This window comes from Herpailurus yagouaroundi, unplaced genomic scaffold (assembly GCF_014898765.1).
Source record: "Herpailurus yagouaroundi ecotype Mexico unplaced genomic scaffold, PumYag 210, whole genome shotgun sequence".
NCBI lineage: Eukaryota > Metazoa > Chordata > Mammalia > Carnivora > Felidae > Herpailurus > Herpailurus yagouaroundi.
The window spans coordinates 3,099,441-3,121,675 of NW_024412441.1; positions in this window are offsets into that span (position 1 = coordinate 3,099,441).

Genomic DNA, 22,235 nt, shown 5'->3' on the forward strand with positions numbered 1-22,235 from the left:
GCATGCTTGCAACTGGTGTGTGGAATATGTTCAAGGAGATGGTACGAATAGAAAAATCTTAATGGGATTCTGCATTCTAGTCTTGTGAGAAGGCTCGGTCAGGAGGCATGATCCACATCAGTGCACACTGATGCCAATCAAGTAACACATCTTTCTAGAACACCTACCGTGCAGTCAGCATTCAGCACAGGGTTCAAACACAAGAAGGACTTAGAAAGTGCCACCAGGCAATACACATTTTAGTGTTAAATAATGTAGTAGACTGCAGGAATCCAGAGAAAGGCAATGCCAGAGTGGGAAGGGAAGTGCAGTGCCTTGTACTGTAAAAGACTTGAGTTCCATCTGAACTTAAGCCCTGACCGGCTGCAAGACTTCAGACAGGTTGCTTCACAGCTTCGTGTCTCAGTTTCCTCATCTGCAGTAGGAGCTAGGGTGATCTCCCAGCTCTGTCGTTCTACAACTTTATGGAAGACGGGCTTCACAGAGCAAGCAAGGCCTGCACTGAGTCTGGGGAGCAGACATTAAAAGCCAGCCCTGGGGCAGCCCTGAATGAGTGACTGCAGATGCCCATGTCAGGAAGAGAGCCTGCTTAAGTCTGAGATTCTGCAATCAAATGAGCCAGCTCTTCACAAAATCAACATTTAATTTAGTTCAATAGAAAAATAGAATAGTGGTAGCACTACAGTAGTAGAATGTTCCTTCTCTCAAATAAATATACCGTTTTTTTAAAAATAGAAAGCATCTGGCTTTTAAAAACTGATTCAGGCACCTGTCATCATCATAATGAAATGGCTGGAGTAGCTGTGTGACTGCGCATCATTGGATTCTAGCCACCAGATGGGGGCATCTCACTCAATCACTTCTCTAGGAAAAAGTTGCAAATCATATGTTTATGTTGCAGTCATGAATTGCTGTCTTCACAATTCTACAGGTTCCCTGAATTATGCACACGTTCCTGTGTTCTTTACAGAAAAGAAATAAGATGGCCAACTCTAACAATTCCAGAAATAATAAAGTGGGACATTAGATTTGTCTCCGGCCTTGAGAACATCTGGAAAGGATCAAAGATTCTCCACTAACTGGAGGAAAAAAAGCATTAGGATGTAAGCAACAGAAAATTGTTGACCCTCTTACAAAAATGACGACACTGTTCTTTTTTTTCATGTTGCCTCTTCTTATACCTTTGATACCTGTTAACTTAGATCAAGGTACTACTCCTCTTTTCCCAGTGGCTGTACATGGAGCTAAGAATTGAGACACAGCCAAGCAGTTTGTATTCAGTGCTTATTTATAATGCACAACTTTCTTTTGCAAAAGTAAAGCTACATTAGAGTAATTCTGCATTATTCTGTTTGGAAACATTGGACCCTATCTAAGGCCATTGGGAGTCAAAATTCGTCTTCAATAGTAATGAACAAACAGAACAATTTTGACTTTTTTTTTTTTTTTTTTTACTAAAGAGAAACTAAGCCCAGTGTTACACCCTCAGAAAAGATGATGTAAAACAGATTCCCTATTATAGTCCAAGGAACGATGGATGGCTATTTCAGGTGAAAATCATGATATTCAAGACTATTTTAAGAGCTAGGAAGTAAAATACAATTTATTACAGATTTTATCTTTTTTTCATGTTATAATTAATATAGCTTGGGTGATGCCAGTTTTGTTTTGTTTTGTTTTTGCATCTGTAGGAGAAGAAATCCCTTCACGATGCTGAAGTTAGAGACTTTATATATAAATAGTTATATCCTTCAATAGCATGGGCTAAGATTTCCCCAAATCTAGTAGTTCATATTTAAGATAGATAAAACTAACAGAGTGCCTCAAAGCTCTATGCTGCCATCATCTACTGTTATAAATAAAACAACCGTAAGCAAAATAATAAAATTCTGCAAACTGAAATTTCTGCAAGCGCCATGGGGACCTCCCGGAAATACAGTGGCAGAGCACCTGTGTCACCGTTGGCCGCCAGCCAGAGGTCACAGAGATGGGGTTTTGTGGCAGCCGACAGGCACAGGCTTGCTCGTGTACCCCTGAGACACACTCGGAGGACTTCCAGAAATACTTTGCAGAGGATCCTTGCCAGGTGTTGGGTCCTGTGTGACCAGGTTTGCTGTTGTTTTTTTAGGGAGGCAGGTAGGGGGTGTCAGCTGTCCATGCAGCAAAATTTGGTATACCTTCTAATGTAATCTACTTTATCTCCACTGGCTGCTGAACTCTGGGTAGGACAACAGGATAATACTAATGAAAGGTAGAATATCTTCCCACACTTGAGGGACTCCAGTCTGCAAGGAGTGTCACTTCAAGATGGAAGTTCAGAAAAATGCAGAAATCTGTTCTGAATGCACACATTATCAAGGGAAGCATGATAAGAGACAGGGAGAAGTGTGGACAGCAGTTGAACCTCCCCCCCACCTCCAATTCTCTGCACATTTTGGAACTGTGAATGATGCTGCTTGCATTGAAACTCTGGGATCTTTTAAAAAGTATATTTAGAAACCTGATCTTGTACTGATATTGGACACAGGGAGAGAGGCTGTAGGAAGAAGGATGTGGCTCAAACAACTCGTGACTGGAAATAATCTTAAATTTACATACATGGAATTCAGTCTCAAACCCACCGATAAGATGATATTGGGAGAAATGGACATGAAGTTCACAGAAATGCTGGCCTTGGGAAATCCTAGAAGTAGTCACTCTCTGCATTTCCATCCAGACCTCCTTTCCTGACTGCCACACAACCTAACGGACAGACTCTTGCACTGCCCTGCCTTGCCATCAGGAGATGGAAGGTCTGGAGAAGCTTTAGACATCATGCCATCGTCATGGTTAGCACAATCTGTTGGCACTTCAAAGAGACTTAATACCTATTTATGGAACCAAAGGAAAAGGAAAGAAAATGGCACTATTCATTCCACTTGCTTTCAAATTGTTTTCTTTTTTCCTCTTAAACCTAGGCTTTTCACTATAAAACAATGTGTAACATTTTTGTTCTTTATAATTTGCCAACTTTTTTCTATTATACAAAGTAAGACTGTATTTTGCTTCCCATTTTTTCTGCCCTTTCCCCCCACTCCCTCCATCCACCTTCATTATGTTTAAGCTAGGAATGACCCTTTGGGGCACATGCCCTCAGTTTGTGGTCTTTCATTGCTCTGTTTCTATTCTTTCCTAACTTAATAACTCAATTCTTCATGACCTTTTTATTCCAGTGAAATAACCTGGTTATTTTGTACACACACAAGCACACATATAACCACATGAACGTGCATGTACACACACATGCACGCATACACACACTTTGAAATTAGTTCTTTTTTCTACAAGGCGAATTAGAATCACATCAAATTGAAACTTAAATATATTTCTATAAATACTTAAAAATGAGTATGTAATTCTGAGTTCCAAAAAAAATGCAGAAATGGTTGAAAATGTGGGGAAAAACCTGTAGCTCCCTAGAGGTTAAAATTACGATAATCATTTTCATAATTCAAATGAATACATAATTACTAGACATCAACAGGGAAGATTTACGACTTGCTAAACTAGCCCAAAAAATCAGTAGCTATCAGTATAGGAAAATGCACCCTCTTCTATCTGAGGTAAATTAATTTTGTTACTGAAATGTCATTATGTTCTATTTCCACTCTTATCACTTATTCAAACATATCCATTTTCCTTCCTAATGTTTCATTGCTAAGATAATTGAACTTTTCAGTTTTTATCTCAAGCTTATATTACTTAAAAATCTCTGTGTGCATTATTACAACGAAAGGGCAAAGGTAGAGCTAGGAGTTATTCAGCTATCATGGTTTATGATTGCATTGAAGCTCACAATTGATTATAGCTTCCTAACCTCTCTTTTCCTACTCATTACCCTCTTCATTTTATACCAGTATTTCCAGCTATCAGACTGTCTTTATTTAGGAGGCACAAAAGGAAAAACCAAGAAGAATTTGAAAATGACATACTATTGTTTTGACGTTTCAATTTAATGCAGGTTTGAAAATGCTGAACTGTCTAAGGTATACTAAATATTCATTAGGCAGTTTAGCTTTTACTAAGTTCTAAATGAAAATGACCCAGCAAAATCAAATTGAAATTTCATAGAGTACTTTTCAAGTATGGTTCTAAAACATGCATTAACCAAAATGCATTCATTTGGATGCAAGTCTCTCTTTCTCTAGAACACATACACACCCTAGGGTCTATTATGCTGTCAGTTCAATGCCTCCAAAATGTGTGGGGTGTGGATCAAATAAATAGTTCAACAGCTTTCGTAAGCAAACAATCTTATGGTCTGGTATATCTACAAACCTCTCGTGCTATTTCTTTATGCTTCCCCACTTACAAAGGTTAATGCAAATTTCATTTGAATGCAAGCAAAATATTCTGCATTATTTTCTACATAGGCAAATCTGTTCAGAAAGAGCCCATCAGAATTTACCCAGGTGAATCCACCAGCCCTTTATTGACTTGTAGAAGCATAGCAAAATGCACTCACTTTTAGACGTCAGACTTGCCACTGGCCAGTCCTAGAATCACACTTCTTAGAGCAGGAAGGACTTAGAAATCATGTAGCCCAGACTTCCTTTTAGAAAAAAAATGGAGAGGGGTGCCTGGATGGCTCCGTCAGTTGAGCATCTGACTCAAATCATGATCCCAGGGTCATGGGATTGAGCCCTGTGTCAGGCTCTGCCCTGACCTTGGAGCCGCTTAGGATTTGATCTCTCTCTCTCTCTGCACCCCCCACTCATACTCTGTCTCCCTATCTCTCTAAAAAAGAAACAATGAAAAAAAAAACAAAAGAAAAACATTGTATAATTTAGCATATATTTAAAATAGACTATTTTGTCACTCCAAAATGTTCTTCTTTTCCTTTGGTAATATTCCTCGTTTTGATGCATGCTTTATTTGATATTAATATATAAGCACTCTAGGTTTCTTAATGCTTAATGCTTAGGTTTCATGGTATACGTTTTTCCATCTTTTTACCTTCAATTTATTGGTATCTTTGTGTTTAAAATGTATCCATTTAGAGAACCTAAATTGGATCCTGCTCTTTGATCTAGTCTGACAATCTCTGCCTCTTAACTACAGTTAGTCCACACGAACAATGTAATTATGTTATTTTTGTGCTATCCATCTCATTTTTTTCAAATATTTTGTTCCTCCTTTCATCTTCTTCCAGTTTAATAAAATAACTTTTTAAATTAACATTTTATTTTGTAACAGTTTTAGATTTAGAAAAAAAATGTGAAGATAATTCGGAGAGATTCCATACATCTCACACCAAATTTTCTCTGTTATTAACATGTAACTTTAGTATAGTACATTTATTATTAATGAACAATATTGATACATTATAAGGTTCACATTTTATTCATATTTCCGGGTATTTACCTAATGCCCTTTTCTGTTCCAGGATTCTATCTAGGACACCACATTACGTTTAGTCATCATGTCTCCTTTTTTAAAAATTTTTTTAACGTTTTTTTTTTTTAATTTATTTTTGAGACAGAGAGAGACAGACCACGAGCAGGGGAGGGTCAGAGAGAGAGGGAGACACAGAATCTGAAACAGGCTCCAGGCTCTGAGCTGCCAGCACAGGGCCCGACGCAGAGCTCGAACTCACGGACCATGAGATCATGACCTGAGCCGAAGTCAGACGCCCAACTGACTGAGCCCCCCAGGCGCTCCTCATCATGTCTCCTTAAGGTCCTCTTGACTGTGACAGTTTCTCAGACTTAGCTCATTTGACATGACCTTGACAGATTAAGGGAGTAAGGGATTCTATAAACTGTTCCTCAGCTGGGATTCATCTAACACTTTATACATGGTTATGCATGATCAGATAGTTTACCTATGTTGAAAGGCAGATCATAGATGTAAAGTATTATTTTGTTCCATGTTTCAAGGGTACAAAGTATCAACATGACTTATCACTGTTGTTGTTGACCTTGATAACCTGGTTGGAGCAGTATTTGTCAGTTTTCTTCACCAAAAAGTTACTCCCTACCCTTTCCATACTGTACTCTTTGGCAAAAAGTCAATATATGCAGCTTACTGTTAGGGAGTTGGGAGCTTATGCTCCATCTCAATGAAGGTAGGGAGTCTACACAAATTCTTAGAATTTGTTCTGCTCAGGAGATTTGTTTATTCCCTCCCATTTATTCAATCATTCATATCATTATGAACTCATAGATATTTATTTTATACTTTGGGTTCTAATCCACTAACTTATTCTTTATTTTATTGATCAAATTGTTCCAGTTTTGGCCATTGGGAACTCTTTCTGTTGGTTCCTGTGTCCATTTGACATATATCCCAACAATGTGGTGGGTTTTATTTTTTTATTTGTTTGTTTTATTTTGTTTTGTTTTAGCATTTCCTTACTCTCTGGCAAATAAGATGCTCCAGATTCATCTTGCATATTTTCTTTCCCAGTCCTACAATCAGCCATTTCCCTAAGAAGCTCTGATTATTCTATTCTATTCTATTCTATTCTATTCTATTCTATTCTATTCCATTCTATTTGTTTGTTTAGTTAGTTAGTTAGTTAGTTAGTTAGTTAGTTAGTTAGTTAGAAAGTGGTATTAGAAACCAAGATCTGGGTGCTAGATGTGCTCATTGCTACTAGGTTATCATTGCTTCTGGGCCCTCTCAGCTGACACATCAAGGAAATATACGTGTATACTAAACCTAGTATATAAACCCATGTCTCTGCTATGTTTATATGTAACATAGATGTTATATGTTATATTGATGTCTCCAGTTCTAGCCTATTACCATGTAGATCATTTATAACCTCTTCTTACAAGTGTAATACCCTACTCCAAGAGTGAGAAACCTGGCTCCCACCATCTGACATCCAGTTACTTAATGATTCAGTTCCAGTATTTGTGTGTAGTAGTATCAGATTTGTTCACTAACACGTCCATGGGAAACAACTTTATCAACTAGAAGATAGCACGTATATACAGATTCTTTTGCCTTTTGTCTTACAGACCCCGTTTATTTCCCAAGGTACTTAGGTCAGCAACTCTTTCCCATACTCTCTTCAGTGAAGCTGTTTTAAACATTTGTAATAGGGACTCCTGGTGGCTCAGTTGGTTAAGTTACAGACTCTTGATTTTGACTCAGGGCTTGATCTCACAACTGTGATATCATGACCTGAGCCAGGCTCCCCATGTGTGTGGATCCCAGTTAAGATTCTCTCTATGTTTGTTAACTTATTTCACTCAGCATTATATCCTCTAGGTCCATCCATGTTGTTGCAAATGGTAAGATCTCATTCTTTATTATGGCTGAATCAGATTCCATTGTGTGTGTATATATATATATACCACTTCTTTTTTATCCATTCGTATATAGATGGACACTTGGGTTGCTTCTATATCTTGGCTATTGTAAATAATGCTGCAGTAAACCTATGGGTGCATATGTCTTTTGGAACTAGTGTTCTTATTTTCTTTATGTAAATACCCAGTAGTGGAATTACTCGATCAAATGGTATTTCTTTTTTTAGTGTTTTGAGGAATCTCCCTACTGTTTTCCAGAGTGGCTGTCCCAATTTGCTCTCTACCAACAGTGCACAAGGGTTCCTTTTTCTCCACATCCTCACCAACACTTGTTATTTCTTGTGGTTTTGATTTTAGCTTTTCTGACAGGTATAAGGTAATATCCCATTGTGGTTTTGATTTGCATTTCCCTGATGATCTGTGATGTTCTGGGTATCTATTCATGTGTCTGTTGGACCTCTGGCTATCTTTTTTGGAAAACATGTCTATTCAGTTCCTCTGCCCATTTTTAAATTGGATTATGTGAACTTTTTTGGTGTTGAGTTGTACAGTATATTTTGGATATTAATCAAATTATCAGGTACATCACTTGAAAATATCTTCTTCCATTCAGTAAGTTGCCTTCTTCTTTTGTTGATTGTTTCCTTGGTTGTACAAAAATCTTTTTCCTCTGCTGTAGTCAAATTCTATAGGTTTTGACAAAAGCGTGTTGTCATGGATGTACCATTTTAATATTATACAAAATAGCAGCACTGCCCTAAAATATCACTGCCCTGTACTTCACCTACTCCCTCCCCCAAATTTTTGGCACCACTTATTCTTTATCTGTCTCCATAGTTTTCCCTTTTTCAGGATACATTTAACTAGAATCACACGGCATGTACTCTTTGCAGACTGGCTTCTTTCATGGAGCAATGTGCATTTAAGATTCATTCATGTCTTCTTTGGATTCTGTGTCTCCCTCTCTGCCTCTCCCCAACTTGCACCCACGTGCACTCTCTCTCTCTCCCTCAAAGATAAATAAACATTAAAAAAAGATTCATTCATGTCTTTTCATGGCTTGATGACTCATTTCTTTTCATCATAGAGTAATAATCCATATGTGGATATACCACAGTTTGCATATCATTTCACCTATTGAAGGACATCTGGTTTGCTTCTAGTTTTGATGATTATAAATAAAGCTGTTATAATCATTCACAGGCAGGTTTTTGTGTAGACATGTTTGTAGCTCAGTTTGGTAAATAAATAGAAGTACAATTACTAAATTGTATGGTAAGATTATGTTTAGCTTTGTAAGGAATTGCCAAGCAATCTTCCAAAGTGTCTATACTATTTTGGTTTCCTACCAACAAAGAATGAGAGTTTCTATTGCTCACCCTCTGCATTAACTGATGTTGTCAAATTTAGGTTATTTTGTTTGTTTTGTTCTTTTAATAAATATGTAGAAATATCTCCCTGCAGTTTTAACCCGTAATTCCTGAATGACAGATAATGTTGAGTGTGTTTCCTTTGCTTATTTGCTATCTGTGTATCTTCTTTGGTGAAGTGTCTGTTCAGATCTTTTGCCCATTTTCAAATTGGGTTATTTGTTTTCTTTTTGTTGAGTTTAAGAGCTCTTTGTGTACCTTGGGTATAAGTCCTTTATAAGAAAGATGTTTTCAAATATTTTTCCGTCGGATTGTGGCTTTTTTCTTTCTTTCTTGATAGAGTCTTATGCAGTTCAGAAGTTTTTCACTTTAATAAATTCCAATTTATCCACGTTTTCTCTTGTGACTCATGCTATTGGTGCTTTATCTGAAAACTCATCACTAAACCCCACAGTTACCTAGATTTTCTTTTATATGTTCTTTAAGAAGTTTTATAGTTTTATGTTTCACATTTAGGCCCATGATGCATTCAGGTTTATTCTTGTGAAGACTAAAAATCTGTGCTAGATTCACTGTTTTGCATATGGACATGCATTGTTCCTGTACTATTTGTTGAAAAGACTATTTTTTCTCCACTGAAATGCAGTGATAGGCAGAATAATGCCACAACTCCACCAAAGATGCTCATGTCTTAATTCCCAGAAATCGTGAATATGTTAGACTACATGGAAAAGGGGAATTAAAGTTACAGATGGAATTAGATTACTGTTCAGATGACTTCAACAGGTGAGCCCAAAGTAATCATGAGGGTCCTTAAAAGTAGAAGAGGGAGGCAAAAGAATCAGAGTCAGATAAGGAGATATGAGGATAGAAGCAGTATCAGACTGGTACAATATGGGAAAATCCTGGCTTTGAAGTTGGAATTGATCCATGAGCCAAGGAATGTAGTGCCTCTGGAAGCTGAATCAGGTAAGGAAAATGTTCTTCCCTGTAACCTCATGAAAGCAACTCAGCCCCGCAGGCAACTTGATTTTAGCCCAGTGAGATCCATGTCAGACATCTAAAGTCAGGAATCATAGGGGTGCCTGGGTGGCTTAGTTGGTTAAGCGTCTGACTTCAGCTCAGGTCATAATCTCACCATCAGTGAGTTGGGCTCTGTGCTGACAGCTCAGAGCCTGGATCTCACCATCAGTGAGTCCTAACCAGGAGTTGAACTCTGTGCTGTGCGACAGTTCAGAGCCTGGAGCCTGCTTCAGATTCTATGTCTACCTTTTTCTCTGCCCCTCCTCACCCTAGACTGCCTCTCTCTGCCTCTCAAAAGTGAATAAACATTAAAAAAATTTAAACTCTGGAATCATATTAAATTTATGCTATGTAAACCATGAAATTTGTGGTAATTTGTTACAATGGTAATAGTAAATTAATACAATTACCTTTGCTTTTTTGTCAAATATCACTGCCCATATTTCTATGGGTCTATTTCTGGGCTTTCTGTTCTTTTCAACTGATCTGTGTGCCTATTATTTCAACAATACCATATTGTCTTCATCACTATAGCTTGTTAGTAAGTATTGAAATCAAATTGTCTTCTTTTTGTTCTCTGTTGGCTTTTGCCTTTCCATATAAGCTTCAGAATAAATTCGTTAATATCTATAAAATAGCTTGCTGAGATTTTGATTTGAAGTGTGTTGAAGATCAAGCTGGGAAGACAATACTGAATCTTCCAATCCATGAATGCAGAATATCTCTCCATTTATTTAGATATTTACTTTCTTTCATCAGAGTTTTGTAACTTTCCACATGTAGATCCTGTGCATATTTTGTTGGACTTATATTTAAGCATTTTCTTTTTGGGGGGCGCTATCATAATTTTTTTTTAATTTCAAATTCTGGGGCACTTGGATGGCTCAGTTAGTTAAGCATCCAACTCTTGATTTCAGCTCAGGTCATGATCTCACAGTTCATGAGATTGAGCCCCACAACAGGCTCTGTGCTGACAGTGCAGAGCCTACTCAGGATTTTCTCTCTCTCTCTCTCTGCCCCTCCTCCACTTGCACATGCGTGCATGCACTCTCAAAATACATAAACTTAAAAACATTTCAAATTCCAGTTGTTCATTGCTAGTATATAGTAAAACACTGACTTTTGTATATTAACCTATATCCTGAAACATTTGTATACTCACTTAATAAGTCCATGAGTCTTTCATTTTGGAGGTTTTTGTCTTCTTTTTTTTTTTTGGCAAATTTTTGGGATTTTCTGCATATATATTCATTACTCTGCAAATAAAGACATTTTATTTCTTCCTTTCCAACTTGTATACTTTGTATTTATTTTTTTCATATAATTAAACCAGCTAGGTCTTCCATTAAAATGTTAAATAAGAATGGTGAGAGAGAGGATGTCCTTGACCTATTCCCTGTATTAGGATTAAAGCATCTAGTTTATCACCATTAGGTAGAATGTTAACTGTAGGGTATTTTTGTAGATGTTCTTTATCAGTTGAAAAAATTCTCCTCTATTTCTAGTTTCCTGAGAGATATTATCATGCATGGGTGTTGGATTATCTTAAATGCTTTCTCTTTTCTTATTAAAAATTTTTTAATGTTTATTTCTGAGAGAGAGAGAGAGAGAGAGAGAAAGAGAGAGTGCAAGCCTAAGGAGCCTGAGTAGGGAGGGGCAGAGAGAGGTGGAGACACAGAATATGAAGCAGTGCTGACAGCTCAGAGTCTGACACAGGGCTTGAACTCAAGAACCGTGAGATCATGACCTGAGCCAAAGTTGTACTCTTAACTGACTGGGCCACCCAGGCGCCCTCCTCAAATGCTTTTTCTGATTCAGTTGGTATATCATATAATTTTGTTTGTCTTAGGCTGTTGATGTGCAGTACATTGATTGATTTTCAAATTTTAAACCAACCTTGCATAAGTGGAATAAATCCCACTTGATCATGATGTATGATTCTTTTTATACATAGTAAAGTTGATTTGCTAATATTTTATTGAGGATTTTTGCATCTATGTTCATGAGAGATATTGGTTCATAGTTTTCCTTTCTTGTACTATCTTTTTTTTTTTTTTTAAGATTTCAGTGGAGAGTTTACTTTAGGAAGCCAAATGCAGCCAAAACAAACAGCTAACAAAACACATGCTTACTTATGTTTGTTTCTATCCTAGTCTTGATTTTTAAAAATATATTTGCCAATAGGTTTCATGTAATATCAGGTATGTTTTATTGCTGCAAGAGGAGCAGCATCAATATTGTCATGAGGGGAATAAAATCTTTGAAAAAAATATTAAGATATTTCCAATGAAAGCAGAATGTGTGTGTGTGTGTGTGTGTGTGTGTGTGTGTGTGTGTGTGTGTATTTTCCCCTGCTTCTATTTTTGGAAGAGATTGTAGAGAATTGGTAGAATTTCATCCTTAAATGTTTGGTAGGATTCACCAGTGAAACCATCTGGGCCTGGCACTTTTTTTTTTTTTTTAATAGGCTTATTCAGATGATCTGTTTTTTGTGTGTAAATTTTGGTAGTTTGTGGTATTGAAGGAATTGGTCATTTTATCTAAGTCATCAAACTTGTGGGTGTAGAGTTGTTTATAGTATTCCTTTATTATCCTTTTAATGCCCAGAAGATCAGTATGATGACCCCTCTTTCATCTGATATTGACAATTTGTGTCTTCTTTCTTTTATCTTAATCTGGTTTAAAGGTTTATCAATTTTATTGATCTTTTCAAAGCACTAGCTTTTGATTTCATTTATTGTTTTACTCTTTAATCTCATTGATTTTTATTTATTTATTAAAAAATATTTTTAATGTTTATTTATTTCTGAGTCATAGAGAGACAGAGCATGAGTGGGGGAGGGGCAGAGAGAGAGGGAGACACAGAATCTGAAGCAGGCTCCAGGCTCTGAGCTGTCAGCACAGAACCCAACACGGGGCTCAAACTCACAAACCATGAGATCATGACCTAAGCCAAAGTCAGTCGCTCAACCGACTGAACCACCCAGGTGCCCCAATCTCATTCATCTTGCTTTATGCTTAAATTGCTATTCTTTTCTAATGTAGTAGATGTATGACTTTTTTCTAAACCAGCATCAACATTTAAAAATTTTATTTGGAGCATTCAGTATATTTACATTAATTTTAATTGCCTATATATGTAGACTTATTTATATTATCTTATATAGACATAAGACATATCTATGTGTCTTTAGGTAGATTTTTTTTCTCTTTTTATTTCCCCCTTACTAGTTTGGATTTTCATTTTCTATTTCTATTTTATAGTTCTTACTTTAGGAAGTTAAATAAATTTAATTTACCATATATAAAGTTTTATTGCCTAGAGTTGGTCAATATTTCTGTCCTTCTCCTGAACAATTGAATGATTTAGAGTGCTTGATTCTAGTCACCTCTCCATTGAAAATGCTATTCTTTTTGGGAATTTTAACTCTACTTTGTTTTTATTTTTTATATACTTTTATATTGTTGCTTTTTTGTTTTATATAGTTGATTTTGATTTTAGATTTACTCAAATATTATTTTCATTTTAATTGCTTATTGTTTCTTTTTTTTTTTTTTTTTTTTTTTTTTTTTTTTTTTTTTTTTTTTTTTTGCCTAAAGGTATATCTTTTAGAATATTAGTTAGTGAAGATGCATTGATGGTAAAAATCTATCAAAGTTTTTTTTTCTGCTTGTGGGTTTTTTTTTTTATTTGTTTGTTTGTTTCCCCTAGGAATTTTCTTCATTTTACTTCATTCTTGAATGATATTTTGCTGGCTACACTCCTTTGGGAGTGCAGGTTGGCAACTGTTTTCTTTCAGTCCAGCAAAGATATTTTCCTACCTTCTGTCTTCCATTTTTGCTGGTAAGGAATCAGATGTCAGTCTAATCAGGGGTCAACAAACTATAGCCTGCCTGCCAAATATGAATTACAACTGTTTTATTGGAACACAACTATTCTTATTCATTTACAAATTTTGTAGCTGCTTTTACTACAATGACAGAACTGAATATTTGCAACAGAGACCACATAGCCTTCAAACCCTAAAGTAATTACCATCTGTTTCTTTACAGAAAGAGTTTTCCTGATCCCTGGTCTATTATTGCTTTTGTTAATGTAAACAGGCTCTTAAGATGATATCTTTGCAGTTTACTGCTCTGTAATTTCAACACGATTTGTCTAGGTCTAGACTTTTTTTTTTTATGTTTGCAGTTTTGGGGGCTTCTTGAAGGTGTGGATTATTGGTAGTTACTCAGTCTGGAAATTTTTCAAAATATTTTTTAATTTATATTATGCTCTTTTATTTTTATTTTTTCTATATGTAGATTTTATCTATTTATTTTTTTATAGTTAGCATATAGTGTTATATTGGCTTCAGATGTACAAAATAATGATTCAAAATCCCATACATCACCCAGTACTTATCATGAGAAAATTTCAAATCTTGACCTGCTACCTGATGAAGTTTTGGGATCATGGTAGGGTTCAGAGCTGATGGTCAAGAAAGGATTCTTGAAGATATCTTTGGTGTAAAAAGGTCATTTTATCAAAGCAGAGGGACAGGACCCATGGGCAGAAAGAGCAACACTGGAGTTGTGAGGAATGACTGGTTATGTACTATGTACTATGGACTTGGGGGGGAGGTAAAGTCAAAAGGGAAGTTTCTGAAGAGATTTTCATATGCTAAAGACTCAACAGATTACTGGAGGCCTAGCTATTGTCAAACTAAGGTTGTTTTTCTCTCTAGTAAAGCATTAACATCAAGATGGTAGGGAGTTCCTGGACTTTAGGCTATTGGTAGGATTTCTTTTTTCTTGTAAACTCATGGAGACTCATCAGTTTAATCTTTCCTGATTTTGGGTAGCCGGGAGTGTCCAAGGAATATCATACATATCCCACCTGGGGGGAGGGGTGTGTGCTAGCTTGTACTTTGCCCTTGGCCTCCCTTATGCCTCATCACTACCTTCTCCCTCTTTTCTCCTTTTTAAAACAGAAACTGTCTCACTCTTTGCTCCATATCTCTAGTATCACTTTTGTATATTTTTCCATCTCTTTGTCTCTTAATCTACATTCCAAATAATTTCCCAATAACCTTCCAGTTCACGTACTATTCCTCTTTCTGCTATGTAGTTTATATAATCCACTGAATTTTTAATTTAATTATTCTAATTTTCATTTCTAGAGGTTCTACATGGTTTTTCCCCCAAAAATACTTGTTCTCTTTTTATTCTTATTTTTCCCTACTCATTTTTCTCAAACTGTTCTGTTATTTCTGAAATATATTAAGTATAGTTCTTTTATAATCTGTAGTTGATAATTCATATATCTTCATTCTTTACATCTTTTTCTCCTATTTATTATCTTATGTAGAACATTATCAGAATTCTTTAATTCCAATTTTTAGTTCCAAAAAGCATATGCATTTACTAGTGTCATGTTGTGGGGAGCACAACTAGACCAGAACTACTTGAAACCAAAGTATTATCCATTTAAAGATTCTTAGAGAACCTCACCAATGTAAATTGACATACAAACCCTGAGGGGATGCATTTCAAGGTAGAATTGGTTTTTTTTTTTTCCTTTTTCATTAAACACAGTAGTTTAAGGCAGGCAATTCTCCTTGCATTCTGAGAGGGGTTGGTGTTGGGGTGGGGTATTCAGAGAAGGCAGAATTGGGTTTGTTTCTAACTTGTCCCTAGGAGAACACTTCTGGGATCCCAACTTCACCAGATCACCAGTGTTTTTATTTGCCTTATAATCATCTTATCAATGCATTTAAGGAAGTAGAAAAAAAGTATTCAACATTATAGTTGTTTTCAGCAGAAGGGTAAGGTAAATACCTAGTCTGCAATAATGATAGAAAAGGAAGTCTAAATCCCCTCATTTAAATATCAGCATTTTCAGGTCAAAGGAAGGTAAGAGACTGAGGTCACACATTCTGGTTGCCCTAATAAAGAATTTATTTTTGAATGTTCCTTAAAAGAACAAAAAAATGGTTTTAAGAAAATTCTTTTTAAGGAATTTAGAATTAAGAAAATAATAATTATGGGGATTGAAGTAAATATCCATCAATATTCCATAGGATAGGTCCATTATTAGTCTAATAAGTGCATTTCGAGTCACAGAAAATTGTCATTTGATTAAAGATTTTAATCAGATTTGAGGTCTTTTCCATCTCAAATCAGTGTGCCTTACACAAATGTCTTTATTTCATTTAAAATTTTCCCAACTGCCCTACTTCCTAAACACCAAGGGAATCACCAGCTGCTATCCTGGTATTTAAGCCCAAATCTCTGGCATTATCTTTACTTTCAAATCTTTCTTCTTTCACATATACTCATTTATCAACTTTAGCAGCTTCCTTTGCTCTGTCAGTCCCTTGTTAGGGTCTGGCTACTTCCTGATTAGAATATTGTCAGTTTCATTCTGGCTTTCTAGTATCCCACATCTACCTATAAAATCTCCAACCTTATTTAAAAGCCTACATAAATGACACACTCACTACACGCACGATTAGTCTATATGTTTTATTGAGGCATCTTTCTATATAAATAGGGGATCTAGACAGTGGTTCTTCTAGGTGATGAATGTTCTGAAATTGGGCAATGGAGAGTAAAAGGGGTTTTAGGTTTAGATGTGATATTTTGATTTTTACAAAGCAATGTACCTTAAACTACTTTGGTGATATAAATAAAAATAAAATACTTGTGCTTACAATCGCAGCAGTGTCTCTACGCTTCAGCCCTTTGTGGCAGCTCTTTCCCATCCTACACATTTTGGCTTTGTCACTCCATTCCTGTTTAACATATTTAGCCCTTGAATTCCATGGCACGGTTCATACATAGGTCAGGACATTCCCTCTTCTTATTTTTTTCACACCTTCTATTCTCTGGCTCCAAGCAGAGAAAAATAAATACAAAGTGCGTTCTTTCTACTCACCTGCCAGGGTGGGAGTTGAAATAAATTCCTTAACACAGGCTTCTGAATATTCTCCTTTCAGAAATAATTTTCTAATTGTTGTCTCGAATGTTTCTACATGCCTGACCTTCCTGTTCTCTATACTTAGTTAATGTTTTCCACCCTGCACCTCCTCCTCTACGTGGTCTGGAGTCCTAGAATTTCCAATTCTTAATCTTCACTTATGACCTCTAAACTCAAATCCTGACTACACTGGTAGTAGTCTCTGTTTAACTGCATCCACTTTTTTTTTTTAATTTTTTTTTTCAACGTTTATTTATTTTTGGGACAGAGAGAGACAGAGCATGAACGGGGGAGGGGCAGAGAGAGAGGGAGACACAGAATCGGAAACAGGCTCCAGGCTCTGAGCCATCAGCCCAGAGCCTGACACGGGGCTCGAACTCACGGACCGCGAGATCGTGACCTGGCTGAAGTCGGACGCTTACCCGACTGCGCCACCCAGGTGCCCCTAACTGCATCCACTTTTAAACGACTACTAGAGTCAATGAATTATCTAGAATGAAGTTCAGAAAGACATAGAAACAGAAAAACATCAAAATTGGATTAAGAGAGAGAAAACAGAGTGATGAAATTCAACACATAGAGTCACAAAAGAAGGTAATAGAGACACTGGGAAGACAAAACATTTGAAGAGATAGGGAATGTAAAAAACATGATCCTCATACTCAAGAAACACAGCAAACACCCAAAAAGGTTAAAAAAAATTTTAGGTGTATTACAGTGAAACTGACGAAAACCACAGACAGAAAGTTTAAATGTAGCCAGAGAGAAAAGACAGAATACCTAATGAAAGAGAATCAAATAGTCAGATACCTGATTTTTTTAATAAGACAGTGGAATATCTTCAAAGTGCTGGGAAAAAAATAACTGTCAACCTTGAATTGTATACTCAGTGGAACTTTTTCAAAGACAAAGACACAATAAAGGCAAAAAAAAAACAAAAAACAAAAAACAACAGAGTGTTCCATAAACAGACCCTCTGTGAACTACCTTCTGCGGCTCACTTTAGGAAGAAGGAAAACAACCCCAGAAAGATGGTCTGAGATTCAGAAAGAATCATTAGCAGTAAGAAGTATTACTTTCCAGGTAAAGTTGAACAAGCTCTAATTATATAGAGCAATAATAATACTGTACTAGTTTCCTATTTCTACCATAGAAAATTTCCCCAAATATAATGCCTTTAAAAACACAAATGTATCATCTTAGAGTTCTGTAAGTTAGAAGTCTGACACAGATCTCACTGGGCTAAAGTCTTGGTGTCGGCCAGGCTGCCTTCCTCTCCAGTGGCTCTAAGGGGAGAATTTGTTTCCTTGCCATTCACATCTTTAGAGGCCACCCATATCCTTTGGCTTTTGTCCCCCTTCATTTTCAAAGTATCTTTCTGAGCATTCTCTACGTATAGTCACATCTACCTCTGACCACAGCCAGTAAGGTTACTCTGCTTTTAAGGACTTATGTGATTAGATCAGACCCAGGATCTCCAGATTAATATCCCCATTTCAAGGTTCTTAACCTTAATCACATCTACAAAGTTCATGTTTTCATGTAAGTTAACATATTTGCAGATTTGGAGAATTAGGATGTTTGACCTTTGAGAAGTGAGGGTATTATTCTGTCTACCACAAATGCTGTCTAATATTTGGAGTTCATGCTTTTCTGGATAGACTTGTAAACCCATATTGAGAAATACCAAGTACTAAACTAATGGATAAGAAGCCTAAATATTATGAAGATGCAGGTTCTCCCCTAGTTTATCTATTGTTTAAAAGAAATTCCAGCAAATATCTCATAAAGTTTTTCATAAATTTATGAGGCTGATTCTGAACTATATATGGAACAGTGAAGATCCAAGAAAAACATAGAAATCCTAAAGCTATAGAGATTAAAGCCATGCAATACTAGTTCAGGGATAGATGCCTGGAATAAAATAGAACCCCCAGGCACATTTCCACACATATTTGGAAATTTGACATATGACAGATGGGGCAATGTATGTCAATGAGGAAATGGTAGACTTTTTCAAATACATGGAGCTTGGACTACTATTTATTCAAATGGAGGCAATGAATTACAGCCTTCCTTCTAATCATACAAAACATTAATTCCTAGTTTTTACTAGTTGGGTATGCTATCTTCCTTAACTCCTCAGATTACAATGGATTAAAGATGTTACTTATTGGTATCACGTTCCAATGCCTATGTGTCGGGGAGAGATGTACTGATGCCCTGATGTTTATTATTACTCACAGACCCAGTATCCTTCCAGCTGATGGCTCTGCCATTTCTTTGGTTTAGTTCTTCTCTGATTCTTCTGTGTCTGGCTGGCAGATAGGGAATGAAAGTGAGCATGGCAGACTATACAGGAAATTTTAGGGCTCAAAATATATTCTCGTGGCTCCACCAAACTATAAAACTGGCTGGAAATGTAGTCTTTCTAAATGTCAAACAGGAAAATGAAATGTATTTCTACTACATAAGTGAATTAAATAATTCAATGTGAAAGGCAACGCTAAAACTTACTGGAAAAATATAGAATTTTTTTAAGCACTCAAAGTAGGTAATATTATCTTAAATAAGATAGATAAGTACAAGCCATAAAGGAAAGGTTGATACCTTTTAAGCATATTAAAATTAAGAACTTTTGTTATGTAGCATAAAGAAACTTAAGTGATTAGCCACAAATTGGAAGAAGTATTTGCTGCACATAACAGACAAGGGCATAGTTTCCAGAATATATAAACAAGTACTAAAAATTATTTAAAATAGGAAAGGGAAAAATCCAGTAGTAGAAAAAAAACAACAAATATGATTTCAAGTAAGATGAAAAACAAACATGAAAAATGTTCAACCCTTTCCACCATTAGGAAAATACAAACTAAATCTCAATGTGGCTTTAACTTCACACCTGCTAGGCTGGCAAAAATGTAAGAATCTGACAATGTTAACAACCAGCAAGGTTGTGGAGAAAACGGAACTTTATATACTGATGGGTATGTATGTTGGTGCAATTACTTTGGAAAATAGTATAGAATTAACTTATAGAGTGGAACCAAATCTAGCAATAATATGGACAAAAGTAAGTCACTCACATGGTGTCAGTAGGGATGTGTTCAACTGTGTTCAAAATAGAATTAGTTACTATAATGGGAAAACCACAATAGTAAACAATCCAAATGTCTATTGAATGGATAAGGTGGGGGTACAGCCATAGACTTCACAATAGTGAAAATGAGTTAACTACAACCACACACACACACACACACACACACACACACACACATGCACACACACACACACACACACACTTACAGAACATGGATTCATTTCACAAACATAAGGTTGAGTGGAAAAAAGAAATCATGGAATATATGCAATTTGATTTTACCTATATGAAGTACAAAAACAAGCAAAACTAAATAGATTGTGTCAGGATACATATACATCAGGCCAAACTATGAGGAAAAGCAAGGAAATGAGCAAAACAAAATGTAAACCTGTAGCTTTGTCTGGGCATGATGGAAATCAGAAAGAGAAAGAGGAGATTCTAAAGCTACTGATAATGTTCTTTCTTAAACTGGGTGGTGAGAACATGGGTATTCATTTTATTATTCTTCTTTAAAATTTCTTCATTATATTTGTATAAAATATTTCATAATAAAAGATGAAAAAAGAACTTATTCAGTCAATATTTTCTGATAAACTGAAAATGCTTTTTAAAAAGCATAGCACACTACCTAGCACAGAATAAATGTGAGCTGCGTGTTAGGAATTTATTTTTGTTGTGCTTGTGTCTTCCTTAAGTCTTCATTTTTGCCTCTCATTCATCTTCTTTCCCTTGGCTGTGTTCTCCTTCATTCCTGCCACCACTTGGTATTTATTGTCATACCCTTCTGATGGGAACTGGTAACATCTCAGGCCCAGGGATCCTGAGACAAAGGAATTTGGATCTGGGACAGATTTCATCAAGTATGTGCCATAGGAAGAGGTGAAGCTACAAAAGAGGATGTAAGTCTATGTTCTGAAAGTGATTGGCTTTTTACTGTAATAAACTGCAGGATGCAAAGTATGCTTGATGGGAAATGTTTTGTAAAAGTATGGGACTATAAGGATAGAAAGAAATAAAGGAACAGAGCCAAATAAGATTACAGATTCTATATAATTTGTTGTATTAAAATAAATTTGTATTATGGTTATGTTAATAAAGTAGTATATAGAAATCTATGTATTCCATAATTGGGATCTCTCTGAATGTGAGAAAGATAATAAGGAAGTAATTTAGTACAATAAAGTATCACTATGCAAAATTTGTTTCCTCAAAAGTCTTTGTTGAGTTGTAAACAATGGAATTTCCTTACCAGTAGATGCAGATTTTCACTGAGAACTCAGAGTAAGAAAAACATACCAAACTCAGGATTCTGATCTACAAAGGCTCACTACTTAGTTCCTTTAGGTGGGGATGGGAATGTTGTAATAGCTCTCAAAGGTAGAATACCACTAAGTACTAAAGCCAAATGATAGGATGTAACAATCTGAGAAAAAAAAGCCATTTAGAGATTATATATTTATATATACACATATGTCTACACATAAATACACATATGCATATGTGTATATAATTTTTAGAGGAATTTGAGTTCACAATTGTGGAAGCTAATTGGATAGTTGTAAGGTTGTTGCCTTTGCAACTGATGCTGGAATTGGAAGTCCACTGGGAAGGCAGAGTCAGGAAGAAAGGATGAAAAGTGGAAAAGTACAAGAATAAGCTGGAACCTACAAGCACAAGTTGGAAGTTTCCTGTTGCTCTGATGTTGATGATATGAGTGTCTATAGGAGAAGCTGGCATTCTTTATCACCTGACTCAAGCGTTAGAGAAGCTAAAGAAGAATCCAAGAGAAGGTGGAACAGTTGCAGGTCTGGCTACTGCCCCATGCCATTGTAAGCCCAGAGACTAGCAACAACACATGTGAACATTTATAACAATGGCTGCTGCCTGGCTTCTACCCTCCAAATCTTGCACAAGAACTTGTATTTCCAACTGGCAACATAGTGGGAAGGGAATTCTGGGAAATGTAGTTCACTCCAATCAAGTTGACACATTACAAAGCCACCACAATCTACTATTTGCTATCCTGGAACTCAGACATATCTTCTCAAACTATACTTACTTTCCAAATAAAAACAATAATGAAATTATGCCTAACATGATACACCTATTTGTGCATACAACAGCAACATGGTTCACCCTTTCCCCAGAAGACAACACAAAATTCCTGTTTTTGTGGAAAATGTTCATTCTTTTTCTAGTCCAGTTGGAAAACTATGGCCTATGTGCTAAATTTATCTCTCAACTTGATTTTGTACAGCCTGTGAGCAAAAACTTTTAAAAATATTTTTTAGAAAATATTTTTATAGTGGGGTGCCTGGGTGGCCCACTCAGTTGAGGCTTGCTTCTTGATTTCAGTTCAGGTCATGATCCCAGGGTCATGCATTGAGCCCTGCATCAGACTCCACACTGAGCATGGAGCCTGCTTAAGATTCTCTCTCTCTCTCTCTCTCTCTCTCTCTCTCTCTCTCTCTCTCTCT